Raw genomic sequence first — 12,154 nt, 5'->3', positions numbered from 1 at the left:
AGCAAATCCATACGTGTTGACTCTCCCGTCTCTTAGATCTCTCAAGTAGACAGGGTAGCTTTGTCTCCAATGCCACTTCTCTTAGCAATAAAAGCAAATTAACTCTTTTGGAACAGCACACGAAACTACTTCAGACTTTTTCTTTCTCTTATGATCAAACTTTTCGACCATGGCATGCCTTTCGTTGCCATTGCCTATGTCCATAGAGGTTTGGAAGGCAGATCCACCAATCAACTTTGCTTCTCCAGTGCCCCAAATAATTGTTGATTCAGCAACAACAAGCAAATAGGTGAGATCGATGGGGGTCATGTCGTGGTCTATCATATAGTACTCTCTTACGAACTCACTATATGAGTCAGGAAGCGACTAAAGAACCCAATCAACAGCCAGCTTCTCACAGACAACGACTCCCAACATCCTTAACCTATCAATGTGTGACTTCATCTCTAAGAAGTGTGCACACACTGACTTTCCGTCTTCATGTTTACTTGCCAAAAGGGCTTGAGTGAGCTTGAACTTTTCAAGCCTTTGAACTTGTGGGTTAGGGAGAACAATAGGAGGAGGTGGAGGAAGTGAAGCATGATCTCGTGTTCCTCAATCGAATCATGGAATATCATCTTCATGTGGAAAGCTTGTTCCACAGGATTTGGGAAGACCATAGTTGTCATACTTTGACATCTACAAAACGGGAGAAAATTCAAGTTAGTTGATTGAATGCGTCCTTAATAAAACACCCAGATGAGATATTAAGGCTAGGATCCAACACAATATTCTACAATTTGGAAGATGGATGTCGTAATCCAAATTGCAGAACATTTGAAGGTAAGCGAATGACGATTCACTAATTTTCCACCATGAAAAACGAAAAAATAGATTAAGTTTTAAATGTTTTGAAAATTCCTAGATCCTTTGAGATTCATTGAACTTTTCAATGGCATGTTTAAATCTCGATATGCCCTTCGATTTGTGACTGGGATGCCGAGGATCACAAAACAGGGTGTGAATAACCATGCAAACTTACATGGTGCCCCCAATGTTACAGTCACCTATTCGATGTGTCGGTTAACCACACACGCTCCACCGAACTATGAAAAACATCAAGTCACCCTTCGCTACCTTTTCTTAGAACCCATTTAGTGTGTCGGTTAACCACACACGCTCCACTAACGTCTTAGCAAGGGTGCAAAGTGTAATTTCATGGAATTGCATCAAATTCACTTTTGACTAAAGTAACTAAGATTGGGAATTTTGTAAAAACATTTAGTTACTTTATAATTCATTATACTTTTAATGGAAATGGTTTGCCCTATCCTACCCGTTCGGCTAACGACCCTCCACTAGTCAAGAGTGCGATGGGTAAGAGTGGATACCCAATGACGGTCATTTTACAGGCCGCTTCCTTAAACACCCCTTATAAACTAGCTTCGTGAATGAGGCCTACTAACGGTAAGACCAACATTTAATTTATACATATATAATATTACACCTTTTAATTTTATATATAGTATAAGGGTGTATTTTACACTTTTAAAATACTATGTGGTCTAACTTAATAAATTACACTTTTAATTTAATTTAATGTAAACCATATCAGTATGGATTTATTAACTTTCTTTTAATTATACAATTAATTAATTTAATAAAACCATAAGGGTGCAATTTGAACTTTACAAAAACTAGGGCTTTAGAATTTAACATTTTAAAAAATTAAACTTTTAATCAAAATTTAAATTCCAAAACTTGAGGGCAAGTTTTGAAACTGTTCAAAACAATTAGGTTTAACTAATTAAATTTCGAAACTAAAACTATTAAGTTTAAATTTAAACTCTAAAACTAAAGGGTGTAAATTGAAACTTTTCAAACTTACTAGGTCAAATATTTTAATTATAATAACCCTATATTATCCATATTTAACCAAATCCATCATATTTGATAAGGATAATCATTCTAAACATAAAAAATCGATTTTAGGTAATAAAAACGAGTTATGGTAATTATCCTAATGAGAAATTGGCCAGAAAATCGAAAATCCCGGCACCAGACCCTCTAACTCGTCGTGTTCTCTTTGGAACTCGTTGAGTTCATGCAACTCGTCGAGTTCTTTGAGAAACTCGGCGAGTTCATGAGACAGTCAGCAAAAAATTTCAATTTTATGATCTTGGGTTGTTCACAATTGCATCAATTCATTATACAAACAGCCTAGGCTCTGATACCACTGATGGGTTTCGAGCACTACATCATTCCTATGGTATACATGCAAACCCTAAAGCTTTGGATCTAGTTTTTCTAATGAACATGCAATAAACATCCAAAGCCATAAACCCAAGATCTAGCATACAATAAACAATTTAACATATGAATTAGGGTTTAGATCTTACCTTTGATTGTTATGTAGCAATAACAATCTATTCCTTCTTGTAATTGGCTTCTGAAAGCTTAATGTCACAAGTGTCACAACTCTAATGGCTCACAAACACCAAGAGCAAGAGGATGACTTAGGAGAAGAGAAAGAGGCACCAAAACCGTCCAAGGAACTCCGAGATTTCTTAGCCACGTTTTGGGTGCCCTAGGGGTCTATTTATACTTGTGTGGGCTACTAGGGTTTCAGGAGAAACCCTAATTCTCTGCTTAGGCATTAAGTAACCCATGGAACCTTTCTAGAAGGCCCTTGGATGAAAATCATATGGGCTTCCCATAGATTTCATCCAATCCCCTTCCCAAAAGGAATCCATAGCCTAGAATGCAATTATCTTATAATTACAATATCAGTCCCCCAAGTCTAATTAATCTATTTTGACCACAAAATTAATTTCTTAATTAATTCTTGTCCAATATTTTTTAAACTATATGATTTCTCCTTTAATATATATTATTCATATAATATATTAATAAATCATAATTAATCTCTTTCTCTACAAATCATCCTAACACGTTGCTTTGGTGAAGGCAACCCAAAAGGACCATGCACAACCGTGTCAAATACTTACTAAATATAGTTACGGGCTTAGACACTATTCCAACAGTTAGAATATGCCAAGGAGGATATCTTACAAAAGAAATCCTTCGAGGCCACATTCAAGCTATGGTGATTGGAATGCTAAAAAGGCCAAAAATCAGACTCCCAAGAACAAAAAGGGCATGTCGCACAAGAAGCCTAATTCGAGAGATGGTTCAGCCAAACTGAAATCGAGAAATTCGAATTCATATCAAGGGTCGTCTTCTAGCTCTTACTCACAATACAAGCATAAATCGAAAGGTAGTCATGTTCCAAAGGTAAGTGAAAAAGGTCCCTTTCGGTCCAACAAGAAAGTACCCAAACCTAATTACCAATGGGTTCCCAAAGGTCACATTTCAAAATCGTCCAAAAGTCTTGTAACTTCTTTATGTTTCTTATTTGATAAACAAGATATGTCATGGGAAATAGTATTTTGTGTAGATAGTAATGGTAAACCTAGCTTCAAAACGGACTGGGTTCCAAAAACCAACTAATCTCGCACGCTGTGTCGAAGCAGCTATGGAGGAATATCATCAGACTTCGGTATGTTGATAGTGGCTGTTCCAAGCACATGACAGGAGACATCTCTCAACTGCACAACATTCAGAACTTTAATTGAGGGATGTGTCCTATGCTTAAAGGAAGAAAGAAAAGATCACAAATGGGGACCGTATTTAACAGCGTGATGAATTTTGAATATGTTAACTCCGTTCCAGAATTGAAACACTGATGAGGCTGAATATGTTGCTATCTATGGATGCTATTCTCAGGACATCTGGATGCAACTTCAATTGCTGAATTACGGTTTGAGTTTTCTTGATACTTGTAGGTTTTCTTAAAATGATTCGTTTTGAAGACTAAAAGTTTTTTTTGTACATTTTGTATTCTAGTTTTTTTTGGTTAAATTTGTTCATATTTTTCATCTATGCACAAATTTAGGGGGAGAATTAAAACAAAAAAAAACATAAAATTAAAAAAATCCAAAATATGTTTACTTATGTTTTTATTTCTTTTTCAGATAAATAATAATACAAAAATATGAGCGTACGTTAATTTTATTTTTAATCTTAGTTGTTTTATTGTGTGCTAAGTTTATTTTTATTTTTAGTTTTATCTCAAAATTTCATTTTTCTTAAAACGCGAATTCAAAAGAATAAGAGACTCAAGGAAAATGTATCGGAATTTTCTAAGCAAGGAGAAGAAACTTGGAAAACAATTGAAGGTCATTACAATTCACGCTACTTTCACAAGGAATTCAAGGCATGAAATTGTACAAACTATCAGTTAGGCATTATCCTTCTAAGAACTGTCGTATTCAAGGAATTGAAGGCATGAAAATTTACAAACTGTCAGTTAGAATGTATATTTCTAAGAACTATCGTATTTAAGGAATTGAAAGTCTGAAACTGTACAAATTGTCAAAATGGTCTTGTCAGTTATCTTTACATAAGAACTGTCATGGCACCAGGGTGATTCACCCAACCAGGAAATAGATATCGCTAAACATCTCGCCTAGGGTCTTGACAATCTCTTTGTCATGCAAAACTGCGGAGACTCAAATGTATTCCCGGATACATTCTTCGCAGGTAAGGAATTAATGGTATTGGCACTAGGGCGATGCACCTCGCAAGGCACGATAATCACTGCACGTCCCGCCAAAGGGCCTTGACCTCGTGTCATGCTAAACTGTGGAAATATGTCTTCGGATATCTTTGTCAGAGGATGGTTTTGTGAGTTATTCCTAGTTAACTCTCACTGGCACTAGAATATTACACTTAGCTGAGATTCAGAAATCATTGAACGTCTCGCCAGGGGCCAAGTTAACTTGTTAACTTGAAAAACTGTATTGAGATCTTTGATCTAGGATATGCAGGGGCTAACATCAAAAATAGCCATGAGTAGTTCTTAGATACTTAACAAATCACAATGCGTTCCTTCGTGTTCACACAAATACTGCGAGTAGTCTCCTTCCGAGCCAAGGCTGGGTCCTTGAACAATTGTGGTGAGAGGGGTCTTTATTACTCTGTGATCCACAGGGACATTTTAGGCATGGTTACTTTTTAAGACGCATCTGTGATCGACAAAGAAAATTCATTCGAAGGAACAAGAAGTGAAGATTAGTTTTCAACACACATCCTTTCAACCCTAGAAGCAAGGTAAAGCTGTATTTGAAGTTATGTGTCAAATTGCATTGAATCCTCCTCGATCAGTTTGCTGTTATCTATGAACTTGCTAAAGTGATCCAGAAGAATCGGTCTCTCTATAAATATATCTGAAGTATTTCAAAGCTAGAAGTGCTAATTTTCAAGAACTTTTACAAGAAGCCTCTATACCCAATGTGCGTTCAAAGTCAAACTTTTCAAAGGAAGTCCAAGGAAGTCAGATCTACGTTTTGGAGTCGTGTCCTTATGGATTAAGTGCTTAATTTATTAAGATGTGGGTTTTTGGAGAACTCAGCAAGTTTATGGATAAACTCAGTGAGTTGGCTCGGTTTTCCCCGACATTTTCATATTGATAAAGGAAATCGCGAGTTTGTTGGTCAGCTCGGCAAGTTGACTTGGTTTTTCCTGATCTGTGCATTTGATGGAGAAACACGACTAGTTGAAGGACAACTCAGCAAGTTGAGTCAACTTGGACCGTTGACTTTGAATTTTGATTTACGTGTTTGAACAAGATTGTCCCAAGGGGTAATTGAGGTAATCTGAATTGTAATAAGGAAAATTATGGGCTTAGGATAAGGCCTATATGGGGTTGGCCCAATTTGGAAAATTGGGCCATTAGTGGGACTTTGTAGATCTTTTGGTTTTGGGACTTAGTTTTGGTTCATGTTTGGTTAGGGGTAAAATGGTCATTTTACCCCAAGTAAGAATTATGGATTACAGCATGGATCCCAATTGCTAATTGGGTGTGTTGATGGTATTGATAACTCAGGAAGCCGGCAGCACAACAGCTAGGGATTTCCTTCGAGGAGCTTCTGCATTCAAGGTAAGTTTTCCTCACTATACTTTCAGGTCGAAGGCACCAAGGCCGACCCTTTAGATTGTTATCCTGGTCTATTGTATGATTGAGTACTGCAGTGATCTGTTAGATCTGTATCCTGGTAGATAGGATGATGTTATGCTTAGTGATCTGTTAGATCTGCCTGTTATCTGTTCTGGCTATATGTTTTCTAATAGCATGTGTTGATGTAGTGTGGTTGGGTTGAGACTCTACCGCTTTGTGCTACCAGTCAACAAACCCCGTAATGTTGGTATCGGTACATTATGTGTATGCTTATGTGTTATGTATAAGTTTGTTGGAACATGAAAGTGAACCTCTAGCAATCCTAAGTCCACATTCTGAAAATCATGCATTTCGGAGTAGGTGTTCTGGAGATAATAATGGAGGAGTAGTCTGGAACATAGTCCGGACCAGGAAAGAAGGTGAAGAGAAGACTGAAGACATTCCAGAGTGACTCTAACGTCCGGAATGAACACTGATCTAGAAGAACCTTATTTTGTCTTAAAGTATTTATTGTATTTGTACTTGTATTGGTGTAACGTTTCGTAGGACTTAGTCTTTTATCTTATTTGGACAATCAGAATGTCAGAAATATTTCTTTTGTCCGGTCCTATGTAAACATTCTAGTTAATTCACTGTAACCTTTACTCCTATTTAAAGGAGTAAAGTCTTTCAATCAACTTTTGGCTCTTTACTTATTTCTCTCAAACAATCTTCTTGTTTTTCATTTATTAACATTAATTTGATCATTTACTGTTCTTCATCTTTTAATGACTTGATCATTTGTTGAATTCCTTATCTAAGGCTTGACTGGTCTTTCCAGACTTGACTTGCATTCATTAGTAAGCAGACATTGATCTTAAGCATTCACTCAAGGTTTGAGTTTTCAAACCTTGTCCCTGCGCATTGATCTTGTTTTCACAATTGGTATCAGAGCTTGAGTGGTTGTCCTTTGAATCCATAAGATCATATTATAGTTGGTTTGAGATTACCTTGGTATTTCAACCATTTCTGTGTTCATGATAAAAGTTCTTCTATATACCATTTTAGCTTGAAGATATCTTAACTTCAATGGTTGCTTCTAATCCTCAACAAATGATTTCAATGCAAATTGCAAATAGTGTGGGTGGCCCTACACGTGCCCCATTACTAGTTGTGGAAGAATATGTTCAGTGGAAAGTAACAATGGAAACGTTTTTATTGGCCAAAGATAAAAGTGAAGAAATCAGGAGATCCCTCACAAAAGGTCCACATGTCCTTATAAGGACTGCTGTAAGAGATGTAGTTGCTCAGCTCATGCGAGAAGATGAAACTCGCCCAGCTCCTCTAACTGTAGATGATATCGAGAAGCTTCATGTTGATCAAGTCGCTTTCTCTGAAAAGGTGTTTGGAGTTCCTCCTTCACTCTTTGAGCACATCAAGCTTTGCAAATAAGCCAAAGAGATTCGGGACACTCTTCAGGACCTGATTGAAGGTTCAGAAAACATGAAAGACAAGCGTCTCACCTCAGTTGTCAACGACTTTGAGACCTTCACTACCACTCCTGGTGAAACAGTGGCCTCTACCTCCAACCGTTATCTTATTGTGGTGAACAATATGACTGCTCATGGGATTGTACGAACTACCTTGGAGTACAATCTCAAATTCATAAACAGTCTTGGCAAAGGATGGGGAAATGTAAAATCATGTCTTCAAAGCAATGGCTCTTTGAAAAAGTTGAAGGTTTATCAAATTTTTGATGACCTTCAAGGCCATGAGTCAAACGTTGCTCAAACCATAAAGGAACTCTCCGGAGGACCTCTTGCCCTTGTCAGTTCTTTTGAATCAACTATTCCAAACTCATCTACTTCGGATTCTTTCAAAGCCATTGTTCCATCTGTTCAAACATCTGCACCTACCTTATCATCACAAACTTATCCTGTTGATAATTCTAAAGCAATATACTCTGAACTCCGTTTTCAATAGGAGTTTTCTCTACTCTCAATGAAGTACAAACGTCCTTTCAATCCTTCTTATAGACCATACCAAAACCGATTCCATGCTCCTCACCAAAACAATCTTCAACCATACTCAGCTCCGGAACCTAAACCCTCTTCGGAAAATCCTCCTGCATACAAACCAAACATCTCTAAACCAAACTCTTCTTCGGAACCTTGTCAAAGTTCCAAATCGGACAAACCAAAAATTGTGTGACACAAGTGTGGACAAATCATTTTGCTAAAGATTGTCTGGCTGATGCTCCACAAAAGCCAAAGGTCAAGGACTCCGTCTACTATGTCCGAAGAGCACAAGAGATGGATGAAAGTGAAAAGCCTTTGTTACAACAGTTTCAAGAGATGTTGAAGGATATTAGTCATCCAGGGATGATGATGACGTGGTAATAGGAAGAAATATGTATCTGATGGCAAGACAGACAATTGAATGTGATGAAGGGTATTAGTCTTCAGGATCAGAAGATGAAGATGATGTTGCTGAACCTCACTATTGCTACATGGCAACCAATGATCCACCAGGACGAAGCATCATTCAGCAGGTAAAATCTATGATCTCTGATAATAATTTTGACTTGTCTCTATGTGAACCTTATCTAACCCAAATTCAAACAAATATGAACACCATCTATAGAGCCTATGAGTCTGACATAGACGCAAGTGAGAAGGAGTGTGAGTTAAATCGTCTTAGGTTACGTTTTGAGGATAAAAAGTTGAAAATCGAGTCTTTAGAGCGAGAACTTGTAATGTTAAGTGATGAATGTATCATTTTGAAAGATATATGTGAATTCACTTATTTCAAACAAAATGTTTTGATTTCTGATAATAAACTTCTTAATGCCAAGATAGATGTTTTGCACAATTCTTTAGACATGCTTGAAGAAGACCTTCGGATGACTCATAATTTTCGTCACCCATGGTCTAAAGCACCTGGTCTCGGAAGCGAGTTTCTGAAACCAATTTCTAGTCCCCTGAAGGAATTCAAAATTTGACATTCATGGGAGAGGTTCCGAACATTAAACATTCGGACACTGCCGTTTCTCCCTTATCACCACTTCCGAAGACTACAGACCATTTTGAGTCCTTAATTCCTGAGTTTAAACCAATTGTTGTCAAGAATCCTGATTCCACACCACTTCCGCCTCTGACCAACCTGGACCTGAATCAGACCATAAAATTTCACTATAGTCTTCCTAATTGTGTAGATTATGTTCCTATGAGTAATCACACAAACAATTGTGTAGTTGAAGAAATTCCTTCCTTGGCAACAGAAACCAACACCTATGAGTTTGTATGGGCTTCCTTAGATTGTAAAATTGAAAAATCAAGTTGTGTCTCCTCTGATTCTTGCGAATTAGATTCCTTAGTGGTCTCAAAAACTAAATTGGTTCCCATTACTCCCAAGTTTAGCAATCCATCTGCAAGTCAAACTTCAAAATCCTTGACTCACACTAAGAGAAAACCAATGTTGAAATAGGAAGGATATTGTGGATCCCAAAGTGGAAGCTCGCAATGCACATAAGAAGGAAGTAAAGACTAGACCAACTTCCGGATTCACTGAAAACTCCAAATCAGTTGCATCTCGAAATTCTCATGCATTACCTCATAGTCAAAACTCCTTTGCTCCCACTAAGATTCTCAAAAGACCTTCAAAATATCCTAGTTGTGTAGAACCCAAGAAAGTAGACAAGTCTACTCAACCTAATTCTCACGTGAGTGTCACAACAGTCCAAAACACCTCTCCTCATACTATTTCATCTGTTTTTACTGTAAAATCTGATGGCACATTTTTTAAACCAAATCCTTCTAAAACCAACGTGTCATCAAGAAAATCCAAAAATGAAGGGAAAACATCTTTTTCAAAATCTTCAAAGAAAAATCTTGTGTGGAAAGTTAAAACTTCCATTGATGAAAAGTCAATTCCGGAGAGTACAAATGTTACCCAACTCCGGAAGTTACACATCCAAAGAAAACTGTTCGGAACAGTCAAGTCATTGAATATGACTACTGGATAGAGGAAAAGACATTGGCTTTTTATTTACTTCCAAAAAACTCAGAGAATATCACCCAAGAACACAAAGTTGTTCCAAAGTCGCCATCAAAGTCCAAAGCCCATGCATATGTCCCAAAATCTAATTCGGAGACTAAAAACTTCATTACTCACTAATTTTGCAGACACTCTGTGCTTTGGAGCAAGATACAATAGGGTATATTGATAGTGCTTTCTCCATGCACATGACGGGGCAAAAAGATTTTCTGCGAGACTTGAAGCTTTCACCAAATGTTGGTTACGTGACTTACAGCAACAACTCCAACTCACAAATTCGTGGTTATGGAATTCTCACCAATGGAAACTTCTTTATCTCAAATGTGGCTTATGTAGCTGATCTGAAACACAACTTGATCAGTGTTGCTCAGCTCACTGATTTAAATCGGCGTGTTGAATTTTGCAAGAAGTACAACTATGTAATGACCGAAGATCTAACGGAATGCTTAATCAAGTCACTTCGCCACAAGAATATGTACCCGCTTGACATCAACATGATTGTTAGGAAACTGCAACTCCGCCTTCTAACCAAACCTGTTCCTGACGTCGGTTCGTTATGGTACCAAAGACTCGCTCATCTAAACTTTTGATACATGAATGATCTCGTATCCGGTGAAATGGTGAGAGGTTTACCTCACCACAAATTTGAAAATGATCATTTGTGTGCTGCGTGTGAGTGTGGTAAGCAATCGAAGAAGGGTCATCCTGTTATCATCGAAAAATCCATTTCGGAACCACTAGAGCTTCTACATATCGATCTTTGTGGACCATCTACGGTAGAATTTCTTCATCATAAGAAATACATTCTTGTGATTGTTGATGATTTTACACGGTTCACTTGGGTTTTCTTCCTAAGAATGAAATCCGAAACAGCCTCAAAGCTCATAAATTATATTAAAGGAATAGAAGCTCTTATCAAACTCCCAGTCAGGAGAATCCGAAGTGATAATGGATCGGAATTCACCAATTCCACCATTGAAAAGTTTCTCACTAAAAAAGGAATTGACCACAACTTATCTGCTCCTTATACTCCATAACAAAACGGTGTAGTCGAAAGACGTAACAAAACTCTAGTTGCAGCTGCTCGATCCATGCTGAACTTTGCAAACCTATCACTTTACCTTTGGGTTGAAGCCGTGTCCACTGCCTGCTTCACTCAAAGTCGAAGAATCATCAATCAACACCTCAACATGAAACCGTATGAAGCAATGAATGGTCGGAAGCCATCCATCTCGTTTTTGTATGTTTTCGGATGCAGGTACTTCATCAAGAACAACCGTGACGAACTTACCAAGTTCCAACCTAAAGCTTATGAAGCCATCTTCCTTGGGTACTCCTCAAAATCGAAAGCTTACAGAGTTCTTAACCGGCGAACTAGTGTTCTGGAAGAAAGCTTTGATGTTACTTTCGATGACAACTTTGTTCAGAATTCTGGCCCAACTCATATCACAACTCACATTATGAAGTCCGATGCTCCTCCGCCAGGATGTCTGAACCCCCAAACAATTCTTGAATTTGATTTTGAAACACTCTTTGGCCCTTCCAAAATTTCTCTTGATTCGGAATCTCAATCAAGACCAAATCTCATTCCAATCCCTACTTCAGAAGCTCCCGTTTCATATAATGTCTGCGGTCCAATTCCAAGCCTCCCTCCATTTGATTCCGAACCATTTCAACCCTCTCAGGTTGAGGGGAGAATGCTCATCCCTCTCTTGAATCAAATGTGGATGGTTTCCAAGATGCAGCTACTGATTTCGATGATTCCAATCCTCTCAATAATGATGAAAATGAAAACTTCTTTGAGTTCCCTTATGATGATGTAAATCTCACTGGTTCAGGAGTTCAGGGGGAGCATCATCCTCACGGTCAAATTATTCAAAGGGAGCAAATCAATTCCACGGTTGATATAGGATCGATGGCTGCGTAAGAACTATCACGATTACATGTTTGGACAAAGGATCACCCTATGAACCAAGTAATTAGTAACCCCAATGCTGGTGTACAAACTCGTTCTGCTTCAAATATCCAAAATGAATGTCATTTTTCAGCATTTATATCCATGGTTGAACCCAAATCCATCAAGGAAGCATTGGAGCATGTTGACTGGATTATAGCCATGTA

This window comes from Lactuca serriola, chromosome 6 (assembly GCF_051521515.1).
Source record: "Lactuca serriola cultivar US96UC23 chromosome 6, Lser_US96UC23_V15, whole genome shotgun sequence".
NCBI classification, from domain to species: Eukaryota; Viridiplantae; Streptophyta; class Magnoliopsida; order Asterales; family Asteraceae; genus Lactuca; species Lactuca serriola.
Note: the sequence above shows the minus strand (reverse complement) of the source record.